The sequence below is a fragment of the Molossus molossus genome, unplaced genomic scaffold (genome assembly GCF_014108415.1).
Source record: "Molossus molossus isolate mMolMol1 unplaced genomic scaffold, mMolMol1.p scaffold_m16_p_3, whole genome shotgun sequence".
Classification (NCBI taxonomy): domain Eukaryota; kingdom Metazoa; phylum Chordata; class Mammalia; order Chiroptera; family Molossidae; genus Molossus; species Molossus molossus.
This window is the reverse complement of record NW_023425366.1, coordinates 116,600,105-116,612,951: the sequence shown is the minus strand read 5'-3', so window position 1 is coordinate 116,612,951 and position 12,847 is coordinate 116,600,105.

Below are 12,847 nucleotides of genomic sequence, written 5' to 3'. Positions count from 1 at the left end.
AATATCAGTACAGTTGCTGTCCAGGGATCCCAGCATTTTTGGCCCCAGAAATCGTTGATGGAGTGGGCCAACTGGGTAGCTGCCCAGAGGGCCAGGTTCTGAAAGAGCCTCAGAGGTATTTATTAGAAGGAAACAGCTTTGGTCTTTTGACCATCATTCAGCTTGTAAAAGAGGCCGTCAGGGACTGGAGAGGGGACGCACTTGGGTCAGCGGCTTGGGGAGAGGCAGGGGCAGCTGTGTAATTGGCAGGGTCGAGTGCAGAATAACATGGTGAGGCCTCTTGTTTCAAAACGAAAGAATTTTGCCCGGCCGGTGTGGCCCAGTTAGTTGAGCATCGTCCTATGCATGGTGAGGTCGCTATTTCGATTCCCAGTTCAGGCACATGTCTGGGTTGCAGGCTCGATCCCAGTAGGGGGCATGCAGGAGGCAGCCCATCAGTGGTTCTCTCTCATCGATGTTTCTATCTGTCTTTCCCTCTCCCTTCCTCTCTCTCTAAAATTAATGAAAAGATATTTAGAAAAATAAAAATAAGTAAATAGAAAAGGAAGGATTTTAAGATGGTGTCGGCAGAGCCTTGGGTGGCCCTGAGTGACTGCAAGCTGGTGCACCCGTAAAGCCAGCCCTGGGGGTGCAGTGAAGGTAAGTGGTTGCTGGACTCTCCGTTGAGAAGTGGTCCTGGTTACCTTCAGGGCCTCTCTGCTTTGTGCCAGGTTGCTTTCTCGCTGGGTCCAGCACAGGTGAGCCACACTCAGGTGCGCCTGCGTGTCCTCCACGGAGCCTGGGCGGCCACCGAGGCACAGAGAAGGCACTTTTGGGGCTGCAGGGCGGGGCCTTGTTATAACACACAGTTCCCAGGTGACCACAGGCGTCAGCTGTGCACTCTGAGAACAGTTTTAACCGCAGGTGGAAAGTGCCAAAATAGTGCTTCCTTCAGAGCTGGTAGAGACTTCCCCACGATGACTATCTCAATGAAGGAAAACCTACTGCGTGCCAGGCGCATTGCGTAAGTTACCGTGTTAATTTTGCCCCCTCACCTCTGGCTTCAGTTATGAGGGCCCGCGTTCCGTGCCTGAAGCGAGCCCTAGAGTTCAGGGCTCCCACATACTCCTTCCTCTGCTGGAACGCTCTTCCCCTTTCTGCAGTCCGGAGAGCTCCTCACCATTCAGGTCTCAGCGGTCTGAGCTTTCCCGACCCTCAAGACTGGGTAGCACCTGGTCCTTCAGAACCGTGGCTCTTCTTGAACATAACTGGAAATTACTTGTCTAATTATTTGCTTGTCTGTCTCCCTCCCATGTCTGTGTCCTTGGGGTAGGGACCCTGCCTGTGCAATTGTTATTTCATCAGGACCAGAAGAGGCAAGGGTGTCTGCCTTGGGCTGCCAGGGGCTCTCAGGCTACGTCATTTCTGGGTTGCTTGGATGATTCCATCTGCTCCCTCTTCTGCCAACATGTTTGCCCAGGTGAGCCATACAGGCCAACAGAGCTCTCCCCTGAATCACAGCTCCCAGATGTCTCCTTTGTCATCCCGGCCAGAGCTTTATCTCGACTGGAGAGCCCACAATGGAATTGTCGGTTTTTCCAAGACAAGGAAAAGCCAGCCTCAAGCTGGTAGCCCTTCCTAACCCCCTCGGGAATTCCCCAGGTGAGGCGTCAGACACAGAAACCAGCAGCCAGATCCCTCTAATTAGGAACGCGTTGGAGGATGTCGTGAAAAATGTCACTGCTCAGGTTGCCCAGAACTTCATTAATTTTTAAGTTTCCTTCACATTTATTTGGGACAACTCGCTCTAGACATTCCAGCCAAGTGCCTAAGTTTTCATTGGGATTTGTGCTGGTTCGAGACGTGACTGCGTCGACCGTCTTCCTGGGGGAACGGGAAGAGCACGGAACCCCTGGGTTCCGCTTTTTTGGGTCCCCTTTCTTGACAACGGAAAAGTTGTTGTGCAGCTGTCACTCATTTTCTAGAAAAATAAACACGTTGCTCATCGCCTTGGCAACACCTGAGAAATATTGCAGCTCCAACGAGAGGTTGCCAATGGCAAGCATGGCCTGGGACAAGGAAGCAGCTTCTTCAGCCCCTGATGCCAATGCTCGGCCAATAGAACCAGCCTGTTATGACCCCAGGGAAGGTTTTGCCCCATGTCATGGTAAGTACTCTGTGTAAAAATATCTCCCCAACAAATCCTTGCAGCTCTGCTGTTTTGATTTCTCTTGTGCCAGCCCTTGCGTTCTCCAGGGATCAGTGGAAACCCCGGCTCCCTACTTCTCGTAGGGAGCTGCAACTGGCTAGTAAAAAGCTACAAGGATGCAGCCCACTCTATGCCCGAATCCTCACTAAGCCCCCCACGAGGTAGCTATTGCTTTTCAGATAGGGAGTGGATGTCCAGAGAGGGAATTAACTTGTTTACACAGCTAAGAAGTGGCAGAGTTGGGATTTGAACCCCGACTGTCAAGTGGCCCTGCCTGGGCTCCCTGCGTATGCCATGGTGACTGATGGGCTTGTGTGAGAAGCTGGGGAGATGACAAGGAGGAAGGAGCCTCCTTTGAATGGTCTTAATTTGGGTTTACCCCAAAGCAGGCCCTGAGAGGAGGATTTGAATGTAAGGGTTTATTTGGGGTGGTCCCATGATGAAGGGCTGGGGAAGAGAGACAGAAGGAAGGAAGACGGTGAAGGGCGGGTCAGGGAGCAGCTTACTGTGGTGGGCAACCCGTGTCCCATCACCCTAGAAAGCTCTGGGGGATGGCGCAGAACACCCCTAAGAGTTTTCCCATCTGAAGTCCATCCACTGTCATCTCTCACTGGTTGAGTGTCCCTCCAGGGGGTGTCACTCTCTGTAGCCCCCAGCCTGCCCAGAACACAGGCTGATCTGCTCCTGTGATTGGAGGATGCTTCTAGGCAGAGAGAAGCAGGTGCCAGGGGTAGGGATCCATCGGTGTGGGTGGAACTGTCCCCGGAAGGTGACCACTGAGTTGGCCTAAGAGGATATGGGCTCCAAGGTCATCTGCTATTGTCAGGAAGAAAGAACTGGAGTGACATCAATACTGTCTTTGGAGTATTAGATTCTTACACACCTTCCCTGACTTGCAATGTTTCAAGTCTTACTTGTACTGGAAATAGTAACAGCCCTAAATACTATTTATTAAAGTCTTGTTCTGTGCCAAACATTGTGCTCAATACTTCATATATATGTAAATATATACGTACATACATACATATATAATTTTATAATATATTATATATATACATATATATATATATAATTTTATTCAATTCTCACAACCACCCCAAGAGTTAGAGACCACTATTATCATGATGTTACAGGTGAGCAGGGTCCTACATCCAGAATGTGTCAGAATAGGATCTGTCTGTTTCCAAAGTTGTAACTCTTAACCTACAGGTCGATGAGGTTCAAACCACTCTTTGAAACAGGAAAGGCTTTTTTCACTTGCTCTTTGACGGGACCTTGGACAGTGGAAGACTCACACTTCACTCATTTGACCTTGAGTTATCAGGAGTTTCCCATTTTTTATTCCAATGAGGTATTATGGATTCCATGGGGGTCCTTCTAAGCCAGGAGGGTCGTTAAATGAGAAAGGTGGCCAGAGTCAGAGAGACCCACATAAGCTCCAACTAGTAACAAATCAGGTCAGACCATTAGATTTGTCATAAATGTGTGATGGATACTAATTCCCTGGTCTCATATCCAACCTCTGGGAGCTATCCGTTTGAATGATGTCACTGCATAATGTTTCAAACTGCTAATGTGATTATCTTGAATCATTGGAGAAACGCAAAGCTTGAGCAGATTTCACAATAACTTTCCTCGCGCTTGTGACTGCATTTTCATCCCTCAGTGCTGTTCTGGTACAAGGAAAACCTCCCAATTTCTTCTGCTTGGATATTGCAGTATTAAAGCTGATAAGAATTGCTTTGCAAAGCCGAGGCAACTGACCAATGTGGGTTGGCAACCCCCTCCTCCTCTGTTTGTTTTTCTTGAGTAAAGAGTAATAAAGAAAATAGCCTACCTTTACAGCGAGGGGAAATAACATCTGTTTAGAGGAACTTTAGATGAAAGTATGTTTGTTTCATATAGGGTAATCTAATTTAGTAACTCTCGCTTAGCTTTTCTTTCCAATGATTTAATAAACTGTGGTATGTGGTTTTTAAAAACTCTCACCATCAGTGGTGCATATTTTCTGAACTCTGTTTAAGGAACAAAATCCCTGCATGGCTGGTGAGGCTCAGTGGTTGAGCGTCGACCCATGCACCAAGAGGTCGCTGGTTCGATTCCAGGTCAGGGCACACGTCCAGGTTGTGGGCTTGATCCCCAGTGGGGGTGTGTGCAGGAGATGGCTGATAGATATTCTTTCTCATCAGTGTTTCTCTCTCTCTCCTTCCTCTCTCTCTAAAATCAATAAAAATGAAAAAAATAATAAAAAAAAAGAAACAAAACCCCAAATGCCATCCTTTAAAGAACAGGAAGAGGTGGACGCTTGGTGCCATGGTTCCACGTGACCTCTGTAAGCAGGGGGTCTTAGCGTTGATTCCTTTCTTTTAAATCTAACTCAGGGTCTTCTGGGGTCTCCTTGTCTACTCCTAGACCTGCAAGCACACAGTCTCTTGTCAAGAAAGGCCATTCCTTGCCAACGCATTTCAGTTTTTACTTAATACGAGCAAGGAGGGTGTCCTTGGCTTCTTCCCTCCATTTTTCCTGCTGTAACTTCAGCCCACTTTTCTTGCATTAAGAAGAGAACACAGGGCTTTACATTTTCATTTATTTAAAATCCTCACCCGAGGGTATTTTTCCATTTATTGTCAGATAGAGTGGGAAAGAAGGAGAGAGAGAGAGAGAGAGAGAGAGAGAGAGATGTGAGAGAGATACACCAGTTGGTTGCCTCCCGCATGACCCTGACCAGGGCTGAAGACCAAGCTGCAACCGAAATATGTGCCTTTCACTGGAATCGAACCAGCGACTCTTTGGTCCGTGGGCTGATGCTCTAACTGGTGAGCAAAACCTGCCAGGGCAGGGCTTTATATTTTTAAAACAATATTTTCATTGTTATCCCAGCCTTCTTTATTCTGATGAGGTTAGGACCCTTGGAATAACAGGGACAGGCAGCTGACAGATAAATGTGTCACCCTGATCACTAGAATTTACAGAGGACCAGCTGAGTGCCAGGCACTGCACTCAGTGCCTTAATGCATGACCTCTTTTTTTAAATAAAATCTTTTTATCCCCAATTATTGTTGACAATATACCATATATTAGTTTCAGGTGCCGAACCTAGTGATTAGACATTTAAATACCTTACAAAGTGATCACCCTAACAAGTCTACTATGCACCTGACACCATACATAGTTATTACAATATTATTGACTATATTCCCTGTGCTGTACTCTACATCCCCATGACTAATTTTGTAACTGGCAATTTGTATTTCTTAATCCCTTCACCCTTTTCACCCATCTCCCAACCCACTCCCTCTCATCTAATTACAGCAGTCCTTTTAGCAGATCTTGCAGTGCTGGTTTGGTGTTAATATATTCCCTTAGCCTTTTTTTTGGTCTGGAAAGCTCTTTATTTAACCTATTTTGAATGATAGCCTTGCTGGGTAGAGTAGTCTTGGATTCAGATCCTTGTTTTTCATGACCTTGTTACTGCATGCCATTCCCTCCTGGCCTGCAGTGTTTCTATTGAGAAGTCAGCTGAGAACCTTATGGGGTTTCCTTTCTAGGTAACCTGTTGCTTATCTCTTGCTGCTTTTAGGATTTTCTCTTTGTCTTTAATTTGTGGCATTTTAATTACTATGTGTCTTGGTGTGGGCCTGTTTGGGTTCTTCTTACTTGGGGCTCTCTGTGCTTCTTGAACTTGAATGCCTTCTTCCTTCACCAAATTAGGGAAGTTTTCTGTCACTATTTCTTCAAATATATTCTCTAACTCTTGCTCATTTTCTTCTTCTTCAGGGACTCCTATGATGCGAACATTATTGTGTTTCCAGTTGTCCCACAGTTCTCTTAAGCTGTCTTCCTGTTTTTTAATTGTTTTTCCTTTTGGTTTTCTGATTGGTTGATTTTTTTCTACCCTGTCTCTTCTAATTCACTAATCTGGCCCTCAGCTTCCTCTACTCTGCTGTTTAGACCTTCCAATGTGTTCTTTATTTCTGATATGTCATTCTTCATTTCTTCTTGGTGGTTTTTAATTTCCAATTGGTTGATTTTCAACATTTCTATGTCTTTACTCATGGTGCTGATGACCTTACTCATGCTGTTGAGCTTCCTCAAGATCATGGCTCTGAATTCTAGCTCTGTTAACTTGCTTAACTGCTCCACATTTATCTCATCTTCGATAGAGGTCACTTGTTCTTTCATTTGGCATTTGTGTTTTTGTTTCACCATTTTGGCTATGACAGTGAGCTTTGGAGCCTGCCAAATTTTCCCTGTGGGTGTTGGTGTTCTGCTGTTTGTGGCTCCCTCTCCTGGGTTTGGATGAGCAAGGGAGAACCCACGTTAAACACCACTGTCAAGTCTTACTTACCTAGTTAGAGTTGCTAGCCCAGGAATGGTTCTGTTATCCTCTAGCTTTTTGCCTGGAGGCTATCAGTAGCAGTTACTTGAAGAGCGTTGGGTTCTCAGTTGAATGAAAAACTCTCTCAGGTGCTCAGCGTAAGGGGATTTCCTAATGGTGGAGCAGATGCTGGTTGTTAATGAGCCTCAATTTGCATTTCAGTGGCCCACCTGGGTGGGGTTGAATCTCCTCTCACCAGAGCCCTGGGAAGAAGTAAGATGGCCACTGTCCTGCATGGCTGCAACTCAGCAAAAGCTTTGAGTGGCCTCCAAATGTCGAGTGTCCCCACACAGTTCCATTCCAGTCTGGAGCCCAACGTGAGTGGCTGTGGCTATTTTAGCGTCTGTCCCGGCTCTGGGCTGTGGAGCCACTTGGGAGTGTAACCCGAGGGCGCTGCTCACAGCTAAGGCCGCTGCTGTCTGTGGGCTCTCAGCTCCCCTCTCATGCCTCTGCAGTCCTACCAGGATCGAGTCAGTGTCCCTGGTTATATGATCCTCACAAGCTGCTTTTCTGTTGCTTTTGTCTGATGATTTGTCTTTATTTTAGTTGTAATTCCAGTTTGGTCCTGGGAGACGGTCTGTGTAGTTTCCATTCACTCTGCCACCATTTTGGAATCTCCTCAGCTTCATTTCTTTTAATTTTTTTTAAATTTCCATTTGCACGCAATATCTGCTTCCATTCCTTTATTTTCAGTCTGTATGTGTCTTTCATTCTGAAGTAGGTTTCTTATAGACAATATATGTAAAGGTTTTGTTTTCTTATCCATTCAGCCACTCTGTGTATTTTGTTTGGAGCATCTAATCCATTTACATTTCAAGTTATTATTGATAAGTATGTAGTTACTACTTTTTATTATTCATATTCCTCCTCCTCCTCCTCCTATTTTCTTCTTCACACTTTGACATTTCTTGTAATACTGGTTTGGTGGCCATGAACTCCATTAGCATCGTCTTGTCTGGGAAGCTCCTTATCTGTCCTTTGAGTCTAAATTCTAACCTTCCTGAGTAGAGTAGTCTTGGCTGTAAGTCATTTCTTTTCATCACTTTGAATATTTCATGCCAATCCCTTCTGTTGAGAAATCAGATGACAGTCTTATGGGACCTCCCTTATAGGTAACTAACTGCTTTCTCTTGTTGCTTTTAAGATTCTCTTTTTTTGTCTTTAACCTTTGGAATTTTAATTATGATGTGTCTTGGTGTGGGCCTCTTTGGGTTCATCTTGTTTGGGACCCTGCACTTCCTGGACTTATCTATTTCCTTCACCAGATTAGGAAAGTTTTCTGTCATTATTTCTTCAAATAGATTTTCAATTTCTCTCTCTCTCTCTCTTCTCCTTCTGGTACCCCTAATGATGGAAATATTGGTACACTTAAAGTTGTCCCAGAGGCTTCTTCTACTATTCTCATTTTTTGGATTATTTTTCTTTTTCTTTTTGATGTCCTGATTGGGTGTTTTTCACTACCTTGTCTTCCAAATCACTAATTCAGTCTTCCATTTCATCCAGGCCACTGTTGATTCCCTCTAATGCAGTCTTCATTTTAGTTATTTTATTCTTCATTTCTGACTGGGTCTTTTTTATGTTTTCTATATCCACCTTTTAATGCCTTTTCCCCCCCTATATATTTGTTAAAGTTTTTGCTTAGTTAATCTACTCTGCCCTAAGTTCACTGAACATTCTTATAACCAGTGTTTGGACTCTGCATCTGGTAGATTGTCTACATTTTGTTTTGTGCTTTTTCTGGAGTTTTGTTCTGTTCCTTTATTTGAGACATGTTTCCTTGTCTCCTCATTTTGGTTGCCCTCCTGTGTTTGTTTCTCTGTATTAGGAAGAGCTATGTCTTCTGGTCTTGGTAGAGTGGCCTTATGTAGTATGTGTCCTGTGGGGCCCAGTGGCACAATCTCCCTGGTCACCTGAGCTTGGTGCTCTAGGTGGGTCCTTTGTGTGGGTTGGTTTGGCTTCCTGTTGTAGTTGAACCTTGATTGCTGTTGGCACCTCAAAGGTAGGAATTGACCCACAGGCTTATTTTCTGTAAGGAATGGCTGTGACAATAGTTGAGGACCTGTTGTGAAGGGGCTGACCCCATCAAGCAGGATTTGCTTTAGTGGGGCTCTGGTTCATGCTGAGTCTGCCCTTTGGGTGTGTTATTTGTGGAGATGGTTGGGTGGTGCTCTGGTGTGGTCTGACGCTGGCCACTGGGCGTGTTGGTTCTGGGGCCTCTTGGGAGGGGCTCTGGTGCAGGCCAATGTCAGTGGCTCTCTGTGCCTGGTATGTGCTACAAAGTGATCAGCAGGTGGTTGCAATTTGTGTTGGGCTTGGAGTCACCTGGAAGAGGCTAAGCTTTGAACTGAGGCTGATGCCACTAGTACTGGGCTTGGGTCTGCTTAGCAAGAGGTCCAGGCTGTGGCATTTTGTTGTGGCAGCTCTAGAGAATATCTGCCTCCCTTAAAGCTAAGCATGGTCATGAAACTAAGTTCTAGTGGAGGGAATGTGAACAGGGAAAAGCGTGGAGGTCCTGGGTGATTTCCATGGGGAGAGTGTGCCAGGCCCTTCTCCATTTGCCACATTCTCTGATGTAACATAGACTTGGCACTGAGCCATTTTGGCCATGTGTCAAGGGGGTGGTCAGGATCTGGGGGAAGGAGCTGGACCCTTGTGCCACATCAGTCCTGGACTGTGTATGCCCAGGCTCTTATGTGAAAGAGAAAGAAAGTTCTATGCTATTTAATCCAGCTTCTTCTATCCCCTTCAGTGTAAATGGGAGTTCACTGTAGGTTGGTGAGATGGCAGGTTTCTCACGAGAAAAGCTTTCCTTCCTACCTGGAACATGGTGGGTGGCTGTTCTCATGGCATGTTTTTAATGGAATAAATAGCAAGTGCAGCTGTCTGCAGAAGGGAACACTTCTATCAAGATAAGGCTCATGAAAGCAAAAGTGGGTGGGACATGGGTGCTGACTTGCGATATTTCCTTTTAGGACTGTGGGGTCCAACGTGTCCTGAGATGAAGCACCTTTGAAGACATGTTAAATAAACTTTGGAGAGGGTTCAGCCAATATTCAGTTTGAGGGCTCATGGGCTAACAGCTGAGACTGCTGGGATGATGCTCTGGGTCAGAGGCTTCTGTGGGCTAACTGTAGTAAGTTGCAGAACCTTATCTCAATTTTTCCTGAGTATATCCACATGAATCAACCAAGCGGAAGCCTCTTTACTACCAGCCACCATCTCTCACCTAAAAGATGGTGGTGGTAGTGGGCAGCGAGATCTATTTATTGGTTGTGTGGATAAAAGAGAGAAATTCAAAGACCCTGATTGCTCCACCTGTGGCCCACAGGTTGGTCCACGTTTCTGTGTGTGTGACGGAGGTGGTATAACAGAGGAGGGGATGCCTACATCACTGTGCCCCAACTCTTCCCTTCTGGGCCGAGGAGGGGAGCAGGGCTTGGATCTTTTTGCTATGGATCATCTTCCTCCTCTCCTGTCAATCAGAACAGAATGGGTTTCAAATGGAACCGTGTCTCTTAAGGTTACTGTGTATCCATCTGATAGGTTTCCCCTGAGGTCTAGGTCAACTCTCATTGGCGAAACCACTTTATCTCACACAGAGAGGCGAGATTAGTAAATAAGAGCATTCCTCGGCTGGGTTGTGTTGACCTGCATGATACCATTTCAAGATAATGTACTTTTTGCGTCCAGACACACTCACGATGTAAACCCTGTGTATTACTATGACCTTGGATACTATTATGTTTCCAAAGGTGGGGAGAAGACCCTCCAGTAGAGGATATTTCCAGACACAGACCAACCTCTGCTTCACCTTTTCCACTTCAACCTTTTTTGGAGTTTAACAAAATATCTTCCATGTCTTAATACCAGCTCTCCCCACTTCTGAAATGTGTGGGGATGTATATGGGGAAGAGGAGGGATTGGATGGAGGAGGGAGGAGGTTGAGGAAGAGTTTTTCTTAGCAGAACCATCACACTCTGAGACTCTCAGCTTTGGTATTACTCGTGGGAGCCTATTTTTGCAGCTTCATGGTATCATGTCATGTGCAGTTTACTGGGGCAGAGAGATGTATACTCACAATTTTAGATATATAATGTCCAGTGCCACATGTGATATGGAGATAAAGAGGCCTGGAGTTTGCGAGGGAGGAGAAATCAGCTCCCCTTGGGGAGAGCAGGGGAGGCTTCCTGGAGGAGGTGGCCTTTGAGTTTGTCTTTGAAGGACAGACAGTATTTGGATGTGCAGAGACTGTGAGGAAGAGTTCCGGGAGGAGGAAGCCATGTGAGCAAAGACAGAACAGGGAAGGATGGGTGTGTATGAGGAGCAATGAGCAGGTGTAACTGCATAAGACAAAAAGGTGTGTGAAGGGGGTGGTGGGAAGTCAGATTGAACAGGTAAATGGGGGTCAGACTAAGAGGTTTTGAATGCGGGGGGGATAGGGGGATAAGCTAATATTTGTTCTAGAAGGGAAAGGGGAGTCTCTGAACACGTTTTAACATGGGTGGTAAGACCGGATTCTAGGAGGTGTGATTTATTGGTGCAGTGTGGGAGATCAGGGCTGGGCATCTTTAGTCTGCTCTTCAGATCCTGCCCACGGCCTGTTTATCTGTACTTGGTGGGAGAGTGAGAAGAACTTTTACATTTTTAAAGAGCTGAATAGAAAAACAAAAGGAGAAGAATACTTCGTGGCATGCGAACATTATACAAAATTTAAATTTTGAAGTTTTGAATTCTGCCAATAAGAAGTTTATAAAAACATATTTTCTCTCTTGTTACAGAAGCACCTTTGTAATATCCACAAAACCTAAACTATTTACTATGTGGCCTTTATAGACGTTTATGAATTCCTGGTTTAGATAACAGGGAAGAGAACCTGGTAAGGAATTCCAGAGGGGAAGCCATGGTGAGACCCAGGCAGTGGTTCCCCGTTGGTGTCCCATGGTGGAAACATATCAAGTGGGGAAAAAGAATTTTGTAGCCATGTGTGTGTTAAGTACTAGGTTACATAGAATTAAATAGATCTCTTTGCAGGACTTCTCAGAGCCTTTACCATGTTAATGTTCACTGTGACTCTTTGAGAAGGGCATCTGACATGTAGTATTTCCCCAAGTTAATTGGAACCCCCTCCCTTTCTGGGGACCAGTGTTCTCAGGGACCGACTTTGAGAAATGTTGGTCTAGGGAGGAATGTGAAGAGGAAATGAACGTAAAGCGTGAAGAGAAAGGTGTGGATGTGGCTGAAAATGAATCTCCAGGATTTGTGAGGGAGAAGAAGTCAAGGAGGACCCCAAGGCTTCCAGCCTGAGATTCTGGTGCTGCTGACAGTGCTAGTGATGGGGAGGGGGTGCTCTTGAAGGAGAGCCAGGGGGAGGGAGGAGGAGAGGACCGTGTGAGGCATGTCTGTAGGGACTCCTGGCCTCTGTCCTCATTCTTGTTACAATGAAGATGACCAACATTCAGTGAGGGCTCAAGATAAGATAGCACATGTGAAGTGCTTGGCACAGCCTAGCAAATACTGACACTAAAACATCCAATATCTATTAAACACCGGCCATGTGCCAGCCACTGTTTGAGGGGTTGGCACCATTTTCCTGTAAAGGCCCAGACAGTGAATATCTCTGGCTTTGAGGGCCAAAGGGTCCCTCCTAGCTGCTCAAGTCCGTCATCGGAACTCAGAGGCAACCACCCATCTAAACTGGGGGGTGTGGCTGTTCCTATAAAACCTTGTTTACAGAAACCGGCGGGGGTTGGATTGGATCTGCAGCGGGAGTTCGCCACCCCTGCACTCTGCTGAGCACTTTAATGTGCGGTTGTGGAACTTATTCAGCGCTCTCCACCGCCCTGGTGGTAGATCTTTCTTTTTTTTTTATCCTCACTGGAGGACATTTTTCCATTTTATGTTCAGATAGAGTGGGGAGGGGGAGAGAGAGAGAAACATCGATGTGAAAGGGACACATCGAGTGGCTGCCACCTGCACAACCCAACCAGGGCCGGGGACAGACCGCAACCGAGGTACGTGCCCTTAGCGAAACCGAACCCGGGTCTCTCTGGACCATAGGCCGATGCTCTACTGCTGAGCCAAACCGGCCAGGGCAAGGTAGATCTTTCTTTATCGGCCGCTCTGAGACAGTTGGTAACTTGTCCAAGTTCAGAGCTGGTGCGGAGCCCCGGCAGGCCGATCCCGAGAGCATGCTTCAGCTCACGCCCTGTGCTGCTCAAAGTCTTACCCACTGCAGCTGCTTCTGGCAGGAGCTCAGGTGAGGGCAGGGCAGGGTTGGGAGG